The following is a 21,642-nucleotide window of genomic DNA, read 5'->3' as shown; positions in this document are numbered from 1 at the left end:
AATGGCGACTGTCTGCCCTGGAATAATTAATGGCATTGATGCTAACGACTAGCTGCCGCCTACAGACTGACTGACTCACTACCTCATGCTTTCGCTAATATGGAAGCTTGTCCCTTCATGGAAAGCTACGGCCAGTAACCTGCCGCCCACCAAATTCTTGTACCTCCCCGTACCAAGGACACGTTCTCAGCCGGCCGGCCTGATGTTATGTCTTCGGCATGGGGAAAAATACAGTCTTTCGATAAGGGCCAGCCTGAGCCGGTTCTCTCCAAGCGAACAACACCTCATTAACTAAAACATTACATTTGACCTAGAAGCATCTCAAGCTGCCGAGGCAGAAAGAAAGATGGAGTCTCTCCCGTTTGGGGCCTACAAGGCCCAAAATAAGCATAACTCCATTAAAGATATACTAACACTCTTACAAAAGGACAGATTATCACTAATACTAATGAATCTATCCCCTAACATAAGTTTATAAGCCCTGATCTAAGGAAAAGGGTACGGAACTATATCAACACGCCTTGTGAATAGGCTCTATTTACGGTTCTAATCACTCCATTAGAATGATAGTGGGTTGAAGTCACCTCCAATCACCTTCCCTCAAGGAAGGGCCGAAAAAGTCGGTCAGAACACTTCACCCTTGACTTTAGGCTACCAATCATTCGCTAAATGGAACTAACATCTGTAGAAGAATAATATGAAACAAAACTAACTGATCTATTTCTCGTACCAAATCTACAGTACTGGAGTAGGGAAGGAATGCACTGAATAAAGCAGCAAATAGCTACTAAAATGCTAATAGTAATCATAATACCCCCTAATATTTGTCGTAGAGAATGTAAGTCAGGTAACCAATTGAAGAGCCAGTCAAACCAGCCCTGGTCAATGTGTTTTCTAACCTCTTCAGTCAAATCGTGAAGTTTGTCAATATGAGCCTGAATGGATCTAGTATGATCCGACAGATTAAAACAGCAAAGGCCCTCAAAGTCAGAACAGTCATGTCCATGTTTGAGCAAAAGATAGTCAATGGCAGCCCGGTTCTGCAAGATAGCTCTGCGTTCACCCTGGGCGTCTAATAACATGTCAGATAAGATTGTAGAAGTATGATTGATGGACTTGACCATCCAGCTGGCCATTTTCCCAATAGACTTGGCATTGTAAACCGCTAAAGCTGGAACACCAATAATTGAGAAAGCTAAACTAAGGTATTCAGATTTGGAATATAAATGCAGTGAAGAATCACAATCTTCATGTAACATCACAGCATCACGAACAACACGGGAATATGTATTAGGATGTGAAGAGAACATAAATAGACTCAATCTGGTGATGGCACAGGGTCCTCCAGAAATGTTTGCGGGAATGTAGGGCTAGGAAGTATTACCACAAGAGAAAAGCCATCCAGAAGGTAACAACATTGTACGATAATGACTAGGGGTAACTACTAAACTTGTACAGGTCATATTATTTCTAACAGAAGTACATGATTTTGGGGGTCTTCGGGAACACAAAGTTCGTTCATGAGCTGAAAAAGAAGTTGCTGCTTTCAATTTTAAACATACACATTCAGTAATTGCATTGGGATCACAGGTAAGGAATAAACACAAATCTCCTTGGGTGATATTATATGTAGTAATTTGGGAATGAATAGGTCGTATGGGATCTAAAAGTACCGTACATAATGGACAGTACTCATGGGTGGCGAAATCTCCAAGGATTACATTGGGCCATGCACTTGATATATTAAAAATATGGGTTAGAGTCTCCAACGAAGCGGGGACAGCAACCAAACAGGTCGCTAGAATGTCAGTCACTGAACGCATCGGTGTCAAGCAAAAATGTGGAGAGTTAGTAACTCATTTAGCTAAAGAAGTCCAAAAATTAGATGATGAATCCCACGCAGCAAAGGAGCGCGGTACTCGGGTTATCGAATCAACTAAAGTCTGTGGGTTCCCTCCTTTCCCGACATAGCAGACCAAAAGGAGTCCAACGCCGACACATCCTGGAGCAACAGTCCAGAGAATGATCTGAAAAAAAAAAATCAAATACAGGCATTATTCATTCTCGTAAGTAACATTTGTCAGCTGGGACAGCTTCCCAGCTATCTTTCCCTGGTCTCATGACAAGAATTGTATTATCATGACCGGTTGCAATAATCTCAGCTTGTTCAGCTGGATTTTTAGGCGATTGCACCCACACTCTTGCTCCGGGATTATCCGTGGAGCCAAAACCTTTTTGTCCTCGTGCAGTTAGCAAAGTTGGGGCAGTGCCTTTTTGAATCTCACCACTGAAAACAGGCATTATTAGCAACTGAGCAATTCGGTCAGTTTTATGTATTGATAAATCAACCTCACTGCAATTCAGCAGGAGCACCTTAATCTCTCCCTGATAATCGGTGTCAATAACTCCTCCGAGTACTTGAATACCTTTTAAGGCCAGGCCCGATCTAGGGGCAATCAGTCCAAAATTTCCAGTTGGTATACAGACCCCAACACCAGTTTCAATGATAACTCGATCTCTGCTTTTAATGGTAGTGTCATTCATGGCATGCAGGTCCAAGCCTGCGGAACCTGGGGTTGCTCTGCATGGAGCTAGTGCTCCGGGGGAAATTTCCCAGTACATTACAGTATTGCCAATGGTGTTTGGCTTTGCATCAATGGCTGGAGGAAATAAACGCATTATTGGAGATTCAGCATTCAAAAAGGGACGATTATTTAAAATTAACAGTGCCTGAAACAAATAATCTCTCCAATTCTTATATTTGTTGTCAGCTAATTTTCGCAATTGATCTTTTAGCAAACCATTCATTCTCTCAATAAGGCCAGATGCCTGTGGATAATATAGTATATGAAACACCCATTCGATGTTATTTTCCACACAAAATTCCTGCACCAATCTTCCTCGAAAATGGGATGCATTATCAGATTGAATTTGAAATGGAACACCATAATAAAGCATAATCAATTCCAATGTTTTAATGGTATTCACTTGGGTAGCTCGTTTACAGGTAAAGGCCACTAAAAGGCCACTGTATGTGTCAACAATGGTGCAAACATATTGGCAGTTTTTACTCATAGGAAGTGGACCAATATAATCAATCTGCCAAATTTGAGCGGGCAATTTTCCTCGATGTAAATGACCTTTAACAATTTGAGGTACTTTTCGTTGTCTAGAATGTTGACAGATAGGACAATGCAATATTGTGTCTTTAATCAAATTTAAAGGAATATAAATTCCTCGATCGGCGGCCCACCTGCTAGTGGCTCTCTCTCCAAAATGTCCTGCTTTCTGGTGGGCCCATTTTGCCAATCCCGCCAAATCAGAATCTTGCATGTTCACCACTGCCTTAGCAATTTTAGATTTCTCATCTGCAATGTTATGAAAGCATTTGTCAAGGGAGTCTATCGGAGTATGAGCATCCACATGAAAGATTGTAACAGTACTTTGTGGAAGCATTTAACAGATTTCTTGCCATAACTCTTTTCCCCACAGTTCTTTGGAGTGCAATTCCCAATTATGAGAATGCCAAGTTGGTAACCAAACCGCTAGTCCATTAGCAGTGGACCAGGAATCAGTAAAAATATGACAGGTACCAGGTAACTCCTGCTTCAAAACTTGATAAACAGCATATAATTCTGCAAATTGACTGCTCTTTCCTTCACCAGTCGTACTCAGCAATTTTTGTGTGATGGGATTATAGGACACTGCTTTCCAATGCCGTTTCTCTCCTATGTACCTCGCTGAACCATCCGTAAACCACACATGGTTTCTGTCCTCCGCGGACAAATCATCAAATGGCTTACCCCACTTAACAGGAGATTCCTGTACTACAGGTACGGAGCAATCACTCCCAGTCTCAGGAGATGGCGCCTGCGCCACTTGCTCATGCAAAGATGCTACACCTTTCGGTCCACACATGCCCTGTCTTGTATGTACCATTTCCACTTAATCACACTCGCCTCTAGAGCATGTCCAATTCGATGAGTTTTCGGCGAACTCAAAACCCACTGCATAATAGGAATTTCAGGTCTCAAAATCACATCATGTCCCAAAGTCAATTGCTCGGTATCCACCAGAGCCCAATAACATGCAAGCAACTGTTTCTCAAAAGGTGTATAACGCTCACCAGCATCGGGTAACTTTTTAGTCCAGAAACCTAATGGTACTTTATTTTTGCCTTGCTTTTGCCACAAACTCCAATTTGCATAATGACCTTGCACGGACACATTCAAATCCATATCACCATCGCACACAGGCCACAAATTCAAAGCATACTGAATTGCCTCTTTTGCCAAGTTAAATGCATCTTGCTGTGATTTACCCCATTCAAACACATTCTTTTTGCGAGTGACTCAGTATAAAGGGGCCAATATCTGACTCAAATGTGGAATATGCTGGCGCCAAAAGCCAAATAAGCCAATGAAGCTTTGGGCTTCTTTCCTATTTCTTGGGACTGCAAAATCGAGAATTTTCTGTTTCACTTGTGGAATCACCTCTCTGTGACCTTCATGCCAATTAATACCTAGAAATTTTACATTTTGAGATGGACCTTGCAGCTTGTCGGGATTGATTTCCCAACATTTTTCGCGTAAGCAATCAATGATTTCATCTAACTGGGTCTGAACTTGGTCTTGTGTCTCACCTTGAATTAAAATGTCATCAATATAGTGACATATCTGAATTTGCGGGTGTACAGGTACTTCGGACAAATGTTCCGCCACCAGCCGGTGACAGATCGTAGGACTATGTACATAGCCTTGAGGAAGACTTCTAAACGTCATTTGACGTCAATTCCATGTAAAACTGAATTGTTCCTGACATTCGGGGGCAATTGGAATTGAAAAGAAAGCATTGGCAATATCAATGGACGCATACCATGTACCTGAATGTTTTTGAATTCTCTCAATTAAAGTAATGATATCTGGTACTGCAACAGTCAAAGGGGGTGTATGTTTATTCAATTCGCGGTAATCAACAGTCATGCGCCAAGAATTATCACTCTTACGCATGGGCCAAACGGGATTATTCCAAGCAGAAGTAACCGGAGATATAACTCCTGCATCCACCAAATCCTGAATCATAGCACTAATTTCTTCATGGCCACCAGGGATACGATACTGCTTTTGACAGACAACCTGTGTAGCCTGAGGAATTTTCATGGGGGGCATTCTCAAACGACCAACTTGTACAGGTCTGGACGATATATAACATTTACTTCCAAACTGATAACAACCGTCATCTAAATGCAATGTCATTCCTTTCAAAATATCAATTCCAATTATGTATTCCAAAAGTGGCACAACTTAAACAGAATACTCTTTTTGGGGAATTCTACCAATTTTCATTTCAAGTGTAGTTTGCACTGCAGAGGTTTCCTTTCCACCTAAACCAGTAATTGTGAAAAATTGACCTTTAAATTTCTTTGATTTTCCATGAATAAGAGTGGCCTCCGCTCCCGTATCTACCAATGCCCGGGCCCTTTGGATATTACGAGGTTTCCAAAAAATTTCAATATCTACATAGAGTCTATTGTCTTTGTGAGCCCACCTGCGTACTGGAGCTTGACCTATTTCCTAGTCATTTTTACTGCGTTCTGCCAACCAGGACAAATCAGGGTAAATGCTCTCATACTTCTTGGGTGTTAAAACATCATGTTCAAATCCATCTCCATGACGAAATGGATTTTTGTCATCTGCCTGGTACTGCGAATTTCGATCGGAAAGTCTCTGTCGATCCTCCCTTCTCCTCAACTCAGGGGACTGATCCCTTTCCTCTCTATATCTGCTGTTAACACGGTCATCTCTCCCCCTTTCTCTTTCCCCCTCTCGCCCCCTCTCCTTTGCACGGCGAGGAGACACATCACGCTCATGCCGTCGTTCACCATGACGATCAGAATCATCACAACGTCTTTCATCACCACTGTCATCAGAATATCCACAATCACAATCATTCTTCCGCACACGTTGGGCACCCTCCTTTCGATCCAAACCACGCTTGCGAAACATGTCCCACAAGCGATTATTAGGCTCACCATCAATGTCTTCCTGTTTCACACCATCAGCCAACAGCGCAAGAAACATATCACGTCTAGAGAATTTATGATCTCCAGCAGTACGACTCTCAGGTCTGGACTGTCTCTCAGGTTTAAACCAGTCACCCAACTCACCAAGCTGACGGACAGATTCAAGCACCATAGACAAAGGATTGCCAGTTTGATTAATTTTGTAAAGTCATCATAACTTGCTTATAAGCAACAGGAGAAGAACGGATAATGCGATTGCGTACAGAAGATGTCAACAAACTATCCAATAATCTGTCAGCTGTACTCAGAAAAATAGCAGTTTTCATCACTTCCTCTTTCAGCCGTTGCGCCGCATCGCGCAAGGTGTACCACGGCTTGTCATTCACAGGCCAATCAGATTCAGTAGGGTATTTGTGATTACAGCCGTCAGTCGCTAACTGGAGTAGACTAGTCTGACCGGCACCTTTAAAATTCCGAAAATGATCTTGTACAGTAGAATCGGAACTCAAAGAACAAAATTTCAAGGCATCACCTGCATCTAACATGATACCTGCAGCGCCCAACTCATAAAGGCACACCATCCACGTAAGCAAGGCCTCACCAAGCCATTGTCGAAATCGTTGCAAAATGTCACTAACTTCCTGTTGTGTAAAATCTTCTAAACTATCCAAAGGAATACCATTTCGATTACCAGGAACTTGTTGTAATTTTCGTCGAAAAACCGGATGCGCAGAAACCTCCGGACGAGCATCCGAAGAAGCCCGATCCATAGATTGAGAGGAACAATCAGAATGAGAAACGTCATTAGAATGAGAAGAACGACCACGGTCGCTGGAATCATCATGTTTGTCACAAGAAGTAGATTTACAGGCACGTCCGGAGCGAGAAGACTCGCGCCTGTCAGACTCCTCAGCCGAGGAGCCAGAATCATTCGAGTCCCAGATATTGCCATCCCATTCATCAGGATTCCAGTCCAGTCCGGCTTTCGCCACGACCAGACGCACCTTACGTTTAGAAACACGACAACGACGATTCTTATATTTGTATTTCGCAATGCGAACAGCAGCCCTTTCGGCTATAGTCTGATAAGTTTCAAGCTTGTCGGCAAGCAATTTATTTTGACAACGCAAAAGAGTATGAGCATTTTGCACTTCAACAAACTTTTCTTCCACATCCACATATTGCTTCTGCAATTTCAAAAGTTTCTCATGTACAATCCTGTACACAGTTAAAACAATCCAACCTCTGCGTCCTAAAATAGGAAGTTCATCACCCTTCACTACTGGCGCTTTCTGCAAACAAGAAATCACATTAGCCGGCTCCGCCAGCTCCAAACAAGAACTCCAATTTTCACTCAAACCAGTAGAATTGGCCCACTCACGGGCCAAGGCCTCGTAAGGCGTTGATTCCCAGCCGGGAATTTCAACAGGCAATTTGAAAGTAGATTTCGATCTCCGCAAAAACATTTTGAGAAACCAAAAGATATATACAACTATGAACAAATAATATACAAAATAAACCACGTACGAGCCGAGCGCAAACCAACAAGTTATGTTATGTTATGTTATGAAGCTTTTATATAGCGCACGGCTACTCGAAAGGAGTGTCCCGGAGCTTTCCACCTGCAACTCAGAGTAAAAATAACACAACACAGTGAAAAAGAAAGAAGAGACAAAAAAGAAACATTAGAAACAGCCTAAAGATTAAAAAGCCAGGTCTTCAGGCTCTTCCTGAACTGGAGCAGATTGGCAGTGCTGCGGAGCGAGAGAGGAAGTGAATTCCACAGCTGGGGAGCTTTACAGCTGAAAGAATGCCCTCCCGCGCGGGCCTTCCTCACCCTCGGGACCACCGCTTTATAAAGGGATTCCGAACGCAAGGAGCGGACTGGTCGATAGAAAGCCAGCCTCCGCCGCAGATATCCAGCCCCTGATCCAAACAAGGCTTTGGGCATCAAAGTCAGGGATTTGAACTGGATCCGCTTCCGGATGGGCAGCCAGTGTAACGCCTGTAGCAGCCCGGAGGCTCGGGCTCGTCTATGCAGGCCAAAGATCGCCCGGGCGGCGGAGTTCTGCACCACCTGTAGACGCTGAACCAGGTAATCAGGGAGGCCAAGAAAGAGGGCGTTGGCATAGTCTAACCTTGAGCCAACAAGAGCCTGCACAGTAATCCGCCTGTGCTCCTCAGACAGCAGGGGCAGAAATTTACGGAGCATTTTCAAGATTCCATAGCAGGTGCCAGCCAGACCAAGAATATGTGTTCTCAGCGACAGCTGGTTGTCCAGCTTGACACCCAGATTTTTAGCCACCAAGGAAGACTGTGCAGGAGGACTCATGTCGGACGGCCACCATTGCTGCCACTCTGGAACAGCGACGCAACCAAAGAATAGAACCTCGGACTTGCTTGAGTTGGCCCTCAGACTGTTCCGCTGGAACCAGTCGAAGACCAGTGCAAGACAGTCCCGAATTCTCTCTCCATCAAACTCCTAGTCTTTCCCGCATGTGAAGAGGAGTTGCGTATCGTCGGCGTAGGAGACGATCTGGGCCCCGTATGCCTCCACCAAGGCCGCCAAAGGGGACATAAAGATGTTGAACAACGTGGGGCTCAACACAGAGCCCTGTGGAACCCCAACTCCCAGTGGCGGCATCTCGGCAGAACTCTGGGAAACCCAGACCGTCTGGCGGCGGCCTTCAAGGAAAGATGTGAACCACCTGAGCACCGTACCCCTAAGGCCGATGTCATAAAGCCTAGCTAAAAGCGCCTTATGGGGGACGGTGTCGAAAGCTGCCGATAGGTCTAACATGACCAACATGGCCCTACCGCCGACATCCAAGGTCTCCCTGATGATCTCAGTGACCTCCAGCAAAGCCGTTTCTGTACTAAAATTAGGACGGAAACCGGATTGGGATGGGTGGAGCAGATTGTTAGCTTCCAAAAAGCTCGACAGGATGCCGTGGACGTGTTTTTCCGTGATCTTCGCTAGAGCCGGAAGGAGTGAAATTGGCCTATAATTGGCCAAAGCCTCAGCGTCGAGACCCGTTTTTTTTAGGAGGGGGATTACCATCGCTCTTTTCCAAGAGCTAGAGACCCTCCCCTCCCTCAAGGAGGCATTGAGTATGGGGTTGACCAGCGGGTTCACCACCGCCGCCATCCCAGCCAAAAATTTGGCGGGGCAGGGGTCCAGGGGCGAGCCAGATTTAAGATTGGCCAGCAGCAGCCTGGACACATCGCTGGAAACAGCAGGAAAATCAGACAACACCGCCACAGGTGTGTGCGGAGGCCCGCAACCCGCCTCGGTGACGCCGCTTCCATCCTAAAGATAAAAACAAGATAAAAACAATACAGCGCACACAGGCTACGTAAACAGTTCGTGACGCCAGATGTAACGACCGGATTCTCGGATCAGATAGAATCAGCTCACCAGAGCACCACCAACCCAGCCGGAACGTAATCACCTCCCTCCTTAGGACCTATTTACAACAGGTATCTATGTCTCATACCCAAGGATGGGGAATTAGCAATATACATGCCTAAGTTTTCTATAATACCACACTCTTACCATATAGTCTCACGGCAACTCAGGCCCAGACCATTCTACCCTAAGGCAGTTCTGATTATATACCATTACACACTGGCCACAACCAGTGCTCGCTCAAGCCACAATCTTGTGGGTATAAATACCAGTATCCCCGCTGGTACTCTCTTTTATCTCCGTACAAGCCACAATCTTGTGGGTATACACATCAGTTTCCCCCCTGATGCTCTCAATAACGCCGCCTCACAACGACGATCACTTTCCTATGAATACCATTAGCTCCTCATGTTGGGGAATCTCTCGTTATTTACTAGAGGTACAATACTACAATATTATAGATCACACAATGATGGCCAAATTATAGGATGTACGACTTATTCTCCATTTCAAGGGCTCCTCTCTCCCTCATTATTCAGTTACGGTTTCCCGATCGGGAGTTGCTTCCGTTCGGGAGACAGCACCTGACTAGAAGAACAGGTTACCTTTAATATACAAGAACAAGAGGCACATGCCGGTTCACTAAGAACTGGGGTACTTTATTTATCACAATAACAATATAACACTATACTATAACATATAGCCTGCAAAGGAAAATGAAAGGTTAGAATGTGTACACGCTAATAAGAAAGGGTTGATGTCACCTTATTAATATGAAGTCTGGACTCAGCAGTCATCTGGGTTCCCTTCTCATTTGTGCCTTGGCTCGTCTTAGGGTCACACCTCTGCAGTCACGGATACACGTCTGCACCGCTATGCTCTGTCTCCTCTGCTTCCCTCCAAGTCACTGGAACCTTTCTCTCATCAGCTGCTTTTCTCTCTGGCTGTTCTGCACTACTCCTCTCTCCTCTCAATCACAGACCATCTTCACTTCTCGGCTTCGATCTCATAACTCAGTTTCTGCCACTCTGGTATTCGTTTCCTCAACTAACTGCTTCACTTTGTATGCTTTGATCTTAATATCAAAGTTCGCCAGCTGCTCCAACTAAAATAACTTCAATCTTTCTAAGAGAGTATCAGCTTCTCAGTCTTTCTCGGACTTCAAAATGGCGACTGTCTGCCCTGGAATAAATAATGGCATTGATGCTAACGACTAGCTGCCGCCTACAGACTGACTGACTCACTACCTCATGCTTTCGCTAATATGGAAGCTTGTCCCTTCATGGAAAGTTACGGCCAGTAACCTGCCGCCCACCAAATTCTTGTACCCCCCGTACCAAGGACACGTTCTCAGCCGGCCGGCCTGATGTTATGTCTTCGGCATGGGGAAAAATACAGTCTTTCGATAAGGGCCAGCCTGAGCCGGTTCTCTCCAAGCGAACAACACCTCATAACTAAAACATTACATTTGACCTAGAAGCATCTCAAGCTGCCGAGGCAGAAAGAAAGATGGAGTCTCTCCCGTTTGGGGCCTACAAGGCCCGAAATAAGCATAACTCCATGGAAGATATACTAACACTCTTACAAAAGGACGGATTATCACTAATACTAATGAATTTATCCCCTAACATAAGTTTATAAGCCCTGATCTAAGGAAAAGGGTACGGAACTATATCAACACGCCTTGTGAATAGGCTCCATTTACGGTTATAATCCCTCCATTAGAATGATAGTAGACTGAAGTCACCTTTAATCACCTTCCCTCAAGGAAGGGCCGAAAAAGTCGGTCAGAACAACTAGGAACACTGCCCAAGAAGGTGGCCGGTGAATATTGCGTATAATCCACCTATCATGGCTAGAAATGAGGTTAGTGAATGATGTCATGGACTAAAACTAATGTGCAGCAAAAACTCCAACAATGATGACATGGAAATGCAGCATGTGAAAAGAAAAGGAAAATGCAGATATAAAATCCAAATTCAGAATTCTTCTGGTGCACACACATGCCTTCAACCTAACAGGTATTTAGTTCATTGCTAGTTCTCCATGGGCAAATTCATGTCTGTGCTGTTTTTGAGAAGTTCAGTACAATTCTAGAGTGAGTGATGAGACAGGTGGCAAGGTCTGAAAAGCTGCTGCACTACCTCAATGGCTTTTTTTAAAGGCAGGACGAGCATGATAGGAGAGCGTAGATGAGTGATGTGCATGTGCGAGACAATGGCAGACAGACTGCAGGTACCTTTAGCATAACATTGTATTGTAATTGCAGTTATGTAGCGCTTACTACCCCTGACGAGGCGTCACAGCACTTTTTTGGCGAGTGGCATGCTACTCTGGAACCCATAAATGATTAGTGTTGAATTAGTATAGTGAAATATGAAAGTAATTTGAGTGGTGGATAGGTTAGTCAGTTATTTGGATTCAGAAGGATAGCGGAAGGATAGAAGAGAGAAAAACGGTTTGGATTTATATAGCGCTTGTTACCCCTGATGGGGGTGTTGAAGCCCTTTTTGGGCGAGTGGCACACTACTCCGGAAATGCATAAGGTATTTGTGGTGAATTAGTATAGTGTAATATGAATGTAATTTGAGTGGTGGATTAGTCCGCTTTTGGAGTGAGAAGGATAGCAGAGGGATAGAAGAGGAAAAATGGTTTGCATTTGTATAGCGTATGTATTTGTAAAGCGCGTTCACCCAGTGTATCTTAGTGCTGAATAACAGATGTTTATTTTTACCCAACTCAATGCTCATTTTATCATCCTCAGTAGGATAAAAGGCTGATTGGACCCTCCAGGAATTTAACCTGTGACCACGAGATCAAACAGAGGCACCTACAGTGGATGCATTAATCCACTAAGCCACCAGGCCCGTTGGACTCAGTAACAATACGGTGCTGAGCACTCACCTAATGTTTCTATTAACTGAGTTGGACCCGATGGTCATGATGTTTCAATTTCCTAAAGAGGAAATGAATGGATCGGAGAGCATGCTAAGAAAATTGGTGGTAAGAAAAAAAATGTCGCTGTGATGCTGATACACCTGGGAGAAAGGGACTTGGCTCGGTCCACAGTCTTGACGCTAATACATTTATTGAAGAGAAACCTGACAAAGGTGAGAAGAAATGGTTGAGAGCAAATACATTATAGACTCAATTCCTGTCTAGGAGCGAGTGACAGGGGGCGAAGGAGGCTTCAGAAACCAATAGGGATAGGGGAGAAGCAAACAGGGAGGTGTCAAGCTACTGTAAGACCAATGGGGTCAGACCCATGAATATTGTGTTTAAATACCCGGTGCTAATTCGGTATGACGGAGGTCACCTGTTTCTATTGGGCAACAGGATTTCCCTGGAGAAACGGATGAAGTTCTGGGGGACTGGAAGATGAGTCGGGTGGAACAACGTTGGTCTCCCTCCGCTAAATTAATAGTGTTCAGTATAAATTTGCCTGTGAAATTTGGTAGAATTCATCACAATAGAATTCCCATAAAACATGTTTGCGTATTTTTTGTTTCTGAATTGAAAAAGGAAATGTATTAAAATGTGTTGAATTCCACCACATTAGCCGAAGTACAAGCATTTTGTACACAGCTGCCGTAAACAAATGCAACTATAGCCAACGAAACAAAATTTAGCATGTATCAGATTAAATCAACGAATTGTTTCAAATTTTGCATGAAAATAATGTTGACTGTCTCATAAGACACTACTAATGAACACCAGGCTCAGCTGCTAATACTTAACAGACAGTCAAGAATCCCTCCCACAATTATTCACGGAAAACAGATGTTGAAGAATTCACTTGTCTATGCCATAGACATGTGATGTTCCCAGGCAGGGACGAAAAAACAGAATAGAAAAAAGTGACTAGAATAGAGCGAATGTAAGAGATTTCCCTGCAGCACTTATAAATGTTCACTGTTATGTTAATGTGCGCGAGCCAGTCAGTGATTACATGTGTACCTGCATATCAATAATGCATTTTTCTATATTACATCCAATATCTCATATTACCTTAGGGATGCTCCGGCTTCTAGGATACAACAAAGCCTCTGTAGTCTGTTCTGGAGATGTGCTATGGGGTTGTAGCATTATCACGCCCCAATTTCAAGGTTTGTCTAAAATCAGATTGCAGTACAAGCTTCTGTTTTTCACATGGTGTGATTACCGGCTTCATAAAACAGTGTAACCCCGCAATTTACCCGACATCAATTTCAGTAAGTCACACTAGCATGCATTTACCAGGGGAAAGATGCCTGGTACAGAGCCATCCATCATTTACTGTGTGTGGTACCAAATCCTTCATGTAATCATCCACTCCAGGAGGGGTAGTAGGCATAAGTAAGTAAGTAAGGGTTACAACTTGGCATAGGACGTATGACAGGACACGTGAATATCTCACACTGTGGAGTCATGCGGCTGATCGAACCCGGAACCCCCAACCACAACACAGCCCAAGCTTCTGTCCAGGGGCTCCTTTAGTCGGCCATAATGACCATTCATCTTTAAATAAGAGTTTTAACTATGATGGATTTTCATTACCTAACAAACTATCCAACCAATTCTTGGCCTCCTTAGAAGCCCGAATCAAAGAATCACTTGCCCACTTACCAGGCTTTAGCCCGCTCTCAAACTCTTATAGAACTTTACTAGAGGACCGGAAATTCTCAGTGTTTACCTCCTCGGACACCACAAACTATCTCGGTCTCACTGACATCTCTCCATGCAAAGCAAGACGCAATCGCTAAAGCCACGTTATGGCAATCGCAGAAAATGGAGCTGCAGATTGATTTAATGCAAACTTTGGCCTCAGCACTATCGGACCTGGGCTCCAGGTTAACCTCTCTTGAAGGCGTGGCGGCGCTAATGGGCAACTCGATTTCCTGTCCTTGCTCTCCAATAATTAACAAACTTTCGTCTCTTCCCGAAATCCTGGGTGCAATTTTGAAAAGTGTGAAGTGCCACAGCAACGGAGAAGGGCCACGATAGCCCACGCAAGCGTCTCTAATTTCACCCCCCGTTGAAGAGCCCTCATGTTCTGCTACAGTACCCAGTCCACCCCCAGAGAGAAAAAATACTTCCCCTTGTGTCGGCCCAAGTACTAAAAGTTCAGCCTGCCTCTCATTAGGGACTAGCCCCAGTCCCCCCATAGCAGGCTTTAAACTCACTGAAACTATCAGTCGAACACCAACGCAATTATCAACCACACGATCTGTCTGCAACGACACAGCCCATATGGACATGACCCACAGCTTTCCTAACCCTTCATTGAAATCCTCACTGTCAAGGAGGGAGAAAAAGAAACTAAAAAAACAATCTAAAAAACAACGCTTAGCCAAAAGGAGAGCGGGCTTGAAGGGTCTGCGGCACTCAGTTTGCCAGCCATTAAATCAAGGGGTCTCCCTTATTTACCCATTTTCAACTTGCCCTCAAAATCCAAAATAAAAACTATCGAGACAAATACTACCATCGAGGGATCAAACGACACCAGTGAACAGCCCGGTCTATAAACCCTGTGAGGCCCCGGGCCCACAACAGCCATTGAATTAAATTTCCCAACAACAGTCAATGAACCATCGTCCAACAAAACTATAGCATCAATTACCCACGACCAAAGACTTGGGAGTCAGAACATCACTGTACAGACCGTTGCAGCAATGACAGAAACATGGAAGAGCCCACTTAAATGTCAGGTAATGGCGGACCCGCAAAGTGCAACAGAGGGCGAAGTAAGAGGCCGCTGTGCGTACCATCTATCGGAGGACCCATCTAAAGCTGGTTGGGACTCCTCCGCGCACATGCATAGGCCTTCTCCGCCCCAATTGCCACAAGTTCCGGAAATGATAAGCCATCCAGGGGGGAACAATCACCCACCTGAAGCACGTCTCCAACTTTTGATGGCGCCAGCATCTTTAAATGAACCAGCTAGGAGTCAGAATCTCCAGAACCTGGAAAAGGGAGCTGAACTAGTCCTTTTTCCCCACTATGATCATAAGGGCCCATACGACATCCTTAATAGAGGTAATCTCATTTGTTTACTCAACTGTGTTCCAGCACTGTCTGGGGTAACCTCCTCAGACCTGATATCGGTCAAATTCTCCACAATACCAGGGAAAGGGGGCTCAGAGGCCACCACTACATCGTGGTCCCAGGAATCCATTAGGAACGCAATCCTCAGGGAAGCCAATGTATTTGAAAATTGGGGCATCGAAATGTGGGTTCCTACCCATCAAAAATATCCCCACGTTCTCCTCCTCCAGGCCCCAATGAAGCAGTTTACCAGCGTACTGAAGGGGTCCTGGGGTGCAACCCACGCTTGGCTCCCGGAAGCATCGAAAGTGGACAATCTCTTAAAAATCGCATGCCACAACAATCAACGTCTGATAAGCTGCAAACTTAACTGCCCTGCCTTCCACGCAAATGACATCCGCCATTGTCATCCTGTCTTTGAGCCTCCTACCAACTCTGTCCAGCAACGCCCTTCCTAACTCGGGCGCCAGCCGGTTCAATTCTAAACTAACTATCATATCCTGGAACGTGGCCGGGCTAAAGTCAATTCTTGCCTCAAAATCAGCTGTGGATTTCCTGAACAAAAGCGATATCATATGTCTCCAGGAGACCTGGTCTCTATCTCCATCGCCTCTGCTTGGCTATTACGAACCTTTTCAACCAGCCGCCCAGGCCAACTCACATGGAAGACCCTCTGGGGGCCTCTCTATTTTCATTAAACACAGCTGCAAGATAACGGTCACACCCATTCCTCGGAATCTGACAACAGGGCAGACAGTACTTATCACCGGCCTCTCATTGTCAGGTAGGGCCCTTTCAATTCTCCTAATAAACTGTTACCACAACATAGCGAAAACCTCCAAATCAACTGCAACTGAGCTACTGATAAAACATCTGGAAGATCTTTTACTTGAATTTGCATTCACGGAGGTACTGTTACTAGGAGACTTTAACATTAAAGACCTTGCAACAGCCTCTTAACAAGGAAAAGCAAAGAGCAGGAAGCGATGACCATTTTTCTAACAACCTATAACCTTTGCTCAGCCCAGCAAATTACACTGGAACAGTACCCGGGTGTTCATTTTTGCCAACGTTTAGAACCATCTCAACCACCGATTACACAGAGTTATATCACCTGTGGGATAACGCCATTGTTAAATTACAGAAACTTCTGGCAGGCGTGGCTCAGTCTAGATCATCTGGGCCACGTCCAAAGCAAACCTTTGACCCAATACTAGCCTCCCAAAAAAGACCCTTAGGAGGGCCGTGCGCCGGCATCAACTGATCGGAACTATACATACTGCCAACAATGTGGCATTGCTGCGGAAGATCTTTAAGAAATCCTTATGGGAGACCAAGAGACTAAAAGAACACTCTGAGTGGCTAAAAATATTCGCCCTGCTCAGGGGCAAGAGCCAGTCCCAGTTCTGGAGGTACATGAACAAACTCCGTTCTACGAACAAGATGAGAGGAAACGCGGTTTGTGAAGAAGATTGGGCCTTGCATGTGTCCCAACTATATCGCAATGACACATCGGAACCCGTGGTGATTGAATTACGAGATCGTGCTGAATCCATCCAAACAGAAACTCACAAGTTGACCACTGTAGTCGAGGTTTCTAGGTATCTGCGAAATATGAAAAATGACGGTGCCCCAGGGCCCAACGGTCTTCCGGCTGGGGTATTTAAATGTGCCCTGGAAGAGTGGGCGGATCTTTTGACTCCCCTATACAACAACGTGTTCACGACATGCCAGCTACCAGACTCATGGTTAGGGTCGATTCTTTGCCCCATATTCAAGAAAGGAGACCCTACGCTTCCGGCTAATTACCGACTTATCGCACTATTAGATCTCGAGGCAAAGGCATATGCCAGGTGTTTTCTTAGGGTGCTCGAAAAATGGGTTGCAGACAATAATATAATACCATACTACCAAACTGGGTTTCAGGCATCGGCCTCCACAATAGACAACATCACCACTCTAGCCATCCTGAGTCAACAAGCAGCCCAAAAACACCACCTTCCACTTTACAGCTGTTTCATTGACTATAGCACAGCTTTCGATAAAGTGTCCCGGAATATCTTGTGGAGGAAACTGAATAAATGAGGGATCCCACAGAGCCTTCTAGGAGCACTCCTCTGCCTGCACAAGAACACATGGGTGAAAATCAAAACCGGCCCAAAGACAGTCTCTTCAAGAATTACTGTCGAAGACAGACTAAAGCAAGGCTGCGTTCTTGCCCCTCTCTTGTTCAATCTTTATACAGCCGATCTCGGATCATTCTTAGAGAATAGCAATCTTCTCCCGCCAAAACTGGGCCCTGCCAAAAGGTCTTTCCATATATTACAATACGCGGATGATATTGTAATAATGGACCAAGCAAAAATCGGGCCTCCAACGTGCTTTAAGTACGCTTTATATATATAACATCGCTAACGCCCTGAAAATCAATCAGGCAAAGACCAAGGTTCTGATATTCGGCAGATGTAAGAATAAGAAAAGGTTAAGGGGGAAAATTGGGCCAGCCAGGATCAATACAACCGCAAGATATAATTATTTGGGAGTTTGGTTTAACAAGATGTCTAGACCTGCAGCTCACCTAGCTGCCTTGCAAAAGAGAGCAGGAGCAATCACATACTCCCTGACCCGACTGAATCTGCCATGAGCAGTCCCTCTGCAGAAGCCATCCTGAAGGTGATCAAAGCCACTCTTCTTCCTGCCTTAACCTACGGGCATCAGGCCTTTCCCGGCGCATGCTCTACTAGTCTTGATCTCGCCCAAATCTCCACCTATAAACAAATCTTCCATCTTCCAAGTTTTATTTAGCGGGCAAGACTATGCTTGGAGCTGGGCCTACAAAGACAATCAATTTATTGCGAGGCCGATACCCTGAAATATTTTATAAGGACACTAAAAGCAGGCGACAACACTTTAAAATCCCAGCTAAAAGAAATTTTTTCCAGTCCTGGCAACCCTTGGAACACTCAGATTGCAAAGGCCATAAGACTGCTAGAGATGGACAACGCATCTCTTTTTTCGGACACTATTCCATACTCAGCCTGGAAAAATGCCATCAACAGGCAGGTTAAATTAATCTCCCATCGTATGGATCTGCACTCCGTAAAAACATCTACCATTTTGCTCCCCTTGAACTTTTCGTATCTTCCCGGGAAACCGCAAGCTTATTTCCAGGAAAATTTAAACGCAGTGGCACGGAAGAATATAATGTTCATGCGTCTTCTTGGCCTGCGTTCGACGGCTCTCAATAGATGAGCTCCAACAAGTGAGGGGGGGCCTGCAGGTTGTGCAAATACCACTCTGAATCATGGCTGCATCTTCTGTGTTGTTGCCCGGCCTCAGCTGCCCCAAGAAAGTCTCTCTTGAAACCTTTGTAGTTAAGATGGGGCATTATGACATGCTGGGAGTCTTCGGCCCTCTGTTTTGCATCTACTGACACTTAAGTGCTTGCAGGTCTGGAAAATTTGTGAGACTCTTGGACAATCTTCTGTCACCTTCTTCGGTCCCTGCTCTCCCACCCCTTCCCTCTCAAAAACTCATTACAGATTTTTTCTCTCCCGTGGTTTAGTATCCTTTTTTTTATTCATCTCCTATTTTTGGTCTAGCGCAGCAAAATGTTTACATCGGCAACTATAAGACTGTGTTTTTATAAGCATAATGGACACTAAGCCTTGAGAGCTGTTTCTCAGCTCTGTCTTTTAACATGACAAAAGTGTTAATGCTGATTTTATAAATGCACTAATGTTGTCTTTTTATAGCAATGGTTTTAAGTAACTGTGCTAAATTAATAAAAACTTCAAACTTCACTCCAGGAGGGGTAGTAGGCATAAGTAAGTAAGTAAGTCAGGGTTACAACTTGGCATAGGACGTATGACAGGACACGTGAATATCTCACACTGTGGAGTCAGTATTGTCCGGTAAATATCTCTCCCACTGAGGCACTCACGACCAAGGCCTTAATCGAAACGTATCCCAGAGGCCACTCAATAGTATTTGTTTAATATTTGATGCAGTGGGAGCAGATTCAGGCCAAAGTTCCTTAAATGAACTAATAAAACATTAATTAAATCTTCTGGAATTGTGCCATGAAATTAATTTACTTCGTGATACAAATGTGTATTGCGTCTGAGAGCCCATATGTGAATGGTAACATTTAGGGGACAAAATGGATGCTAGACATAACGGAGGTGCCCTTTCATGTAGTCTTTGTAGTCTGTTGACATGACACCTGCAGTTCCTGTGGCCTCTGTGTGTTGGGTAATCAAAATAGATATCACTCCAGGCTGAGGACATTTGCCCTACAAACAGTACCATTCGCTCTCACCCATTTTTTGTTTTAGGTGCATGGGTATCTGGAGAGTGTCTTTTAGAAAACAATATCCATTTACTAGCGGATGACTACACCTCCCCTTCCACTACAGAAACTAAGGAAGAAGGATATTTACAAGTAAACGCCGAAGAGCGGTGTTACGAAAAATTTGGCAATGCTGCACTCTGCCATTTTCAAAACGCAGGGTTGAACTGTATTAAAAAAAAAAAAACTGTGCACCCCTGTGAGTTTTCCCTAGTGCTGGCGCAAAAATTTCTATCTAGCGCCAGCGCAGGCACCCTGCCGCCATATTGAAAGGATGCGTCCGCTGCAGGGGACATTGTTTATGTGCCGGAAGGGGCACCTTCCTGCACATAAAGAATTACTGCACATAGGGAATCATTCATGGTGATTTGCTCGTTCTATCTGTGCTGCAGATTTGTTCTTTAGATGTCAATTACAGAATGTAGCACACATAGAAAGATAAAAAACGAGGAGATATGTATAATTTTTCCTCGTATCGCCATCCTAAGACCAGGTATTACCTGGCCTTAGTTTTTTGGCGCTGCGCCAGCCTTGTAAATCTTGGGCAGCGTCAAAAGGCAATGGGTGTTGCGGTGGAACACCTCCAGTAAATACCCATTGCCCACCCCTTTGCCACAGTGGACTGCTGCAGAAAGGGACATATTACAAGGTGGCGTTAAGCCACGCTAAGTGGCTTAGCGCCTCCTTGTAAATATGGGGAATGACGCAACGCCACTGGAGCCTCAGTAAAAATGACGCTCTACTGGAGTTAGTGGCTTATAAATATGCCCAAAAACCTGCAAAGATTAAGGGGCGTGTTTACAAAAAAATGGCAAAGCACAGTGTTAAGCAAAATTTGGTACTGCCGCGCTCTTACATTTTTAAACCTCAGGGATGCTCTGTATTCAAAAGTTACGGCTCACCCTTGTGTTTCCCCTAGCACTGGTGCTAAAAAAGCTGCCTAGCACCAGTGCAGGTACCCTGTTGCCATGTTGCAAGGGTGCCTGCGCTGCAGGGGTGATTGTTTCTGTGCAGAAAGGGACACCTTTGTGCAGATAAACAATCAGTAATGGCGATTTGCTCTTTCTATGTGTGCTGCAGAATTCAGCACACATAGAAAGATCATAAAACGAGGAGAACTTAATAATTATTCCTCGTATCACCATTCTAAGACCAGGCATTCCCTGGCCTTATTTTTTGTTGCTGCCCCATCCTTGTAAATCTGGGGCAGAGTCAAAAAGTAGTGGGGGTTGCGGTGGAAAGCCCACTGCAACACCCATTGCACGCCCCTTTGCCAGCGCAGAAAGGGGCATATTTAGAAGGTGGCATTAAGCCACGTTAAGTGGCTTAGCACAATCTTGTAAATATGGGGAATACCGCTATACCACTGAAGCATCAAAAAAGCGACGCTCCGGTGGCAATAGGGGCTTGTAAATATGCCCCTTTGTCTGGCATGGAAGGCAAAGTAATAAAGGGCCATAACCTCAATTCCCAGGTCTCTAGTTAAACGGAGGAATTGATAATCCTGTGGATGTCCCAGGTCAAATGAGTGCTAATGGTACATGCAACATTTTGAGTGCCAAAAAAGGCCACTACACTTTGTTTACCAGTGGTCCACCATTGAGTGCTAGTCCTCTCCCACCAATTGACTCATTTGGCCATTGGAGCCAATTGGGCCTGCAACTGGCCTTCCTTTGAACTGTGCCCAATATCGATGTCACTGATCACAAAGTACCTGAGGCATCATAAACTCAGCACTGACTAAAGCTACAATTTGTATTGGAGCCTGAATCCAAGTTTTCCCTTAGGTTGAGAGGTTTTGTGTATTTAAAATATGTTTAGTTTCTTTAGCATACT

This window comes from Lissotriton vulgaris, chromosome 5, assembly GCF_964263255.1.
Source record: "Lissotriton vulgaris chromosome 5, aLisVul1.2, whole genome shotgun sequence".
Taxonomy (NCBI): domain Eukaryota; kingdom Metazoa; phylum Chordata; class Amphibia; order Caudata; family Salamandridae; genus Lissotriton; species Lissotriton vulgaris.
The sequence above is the reverse complement of the archived record's forward strand: the minus strand, read 5'-3'. Positions refer to the sequence as shown.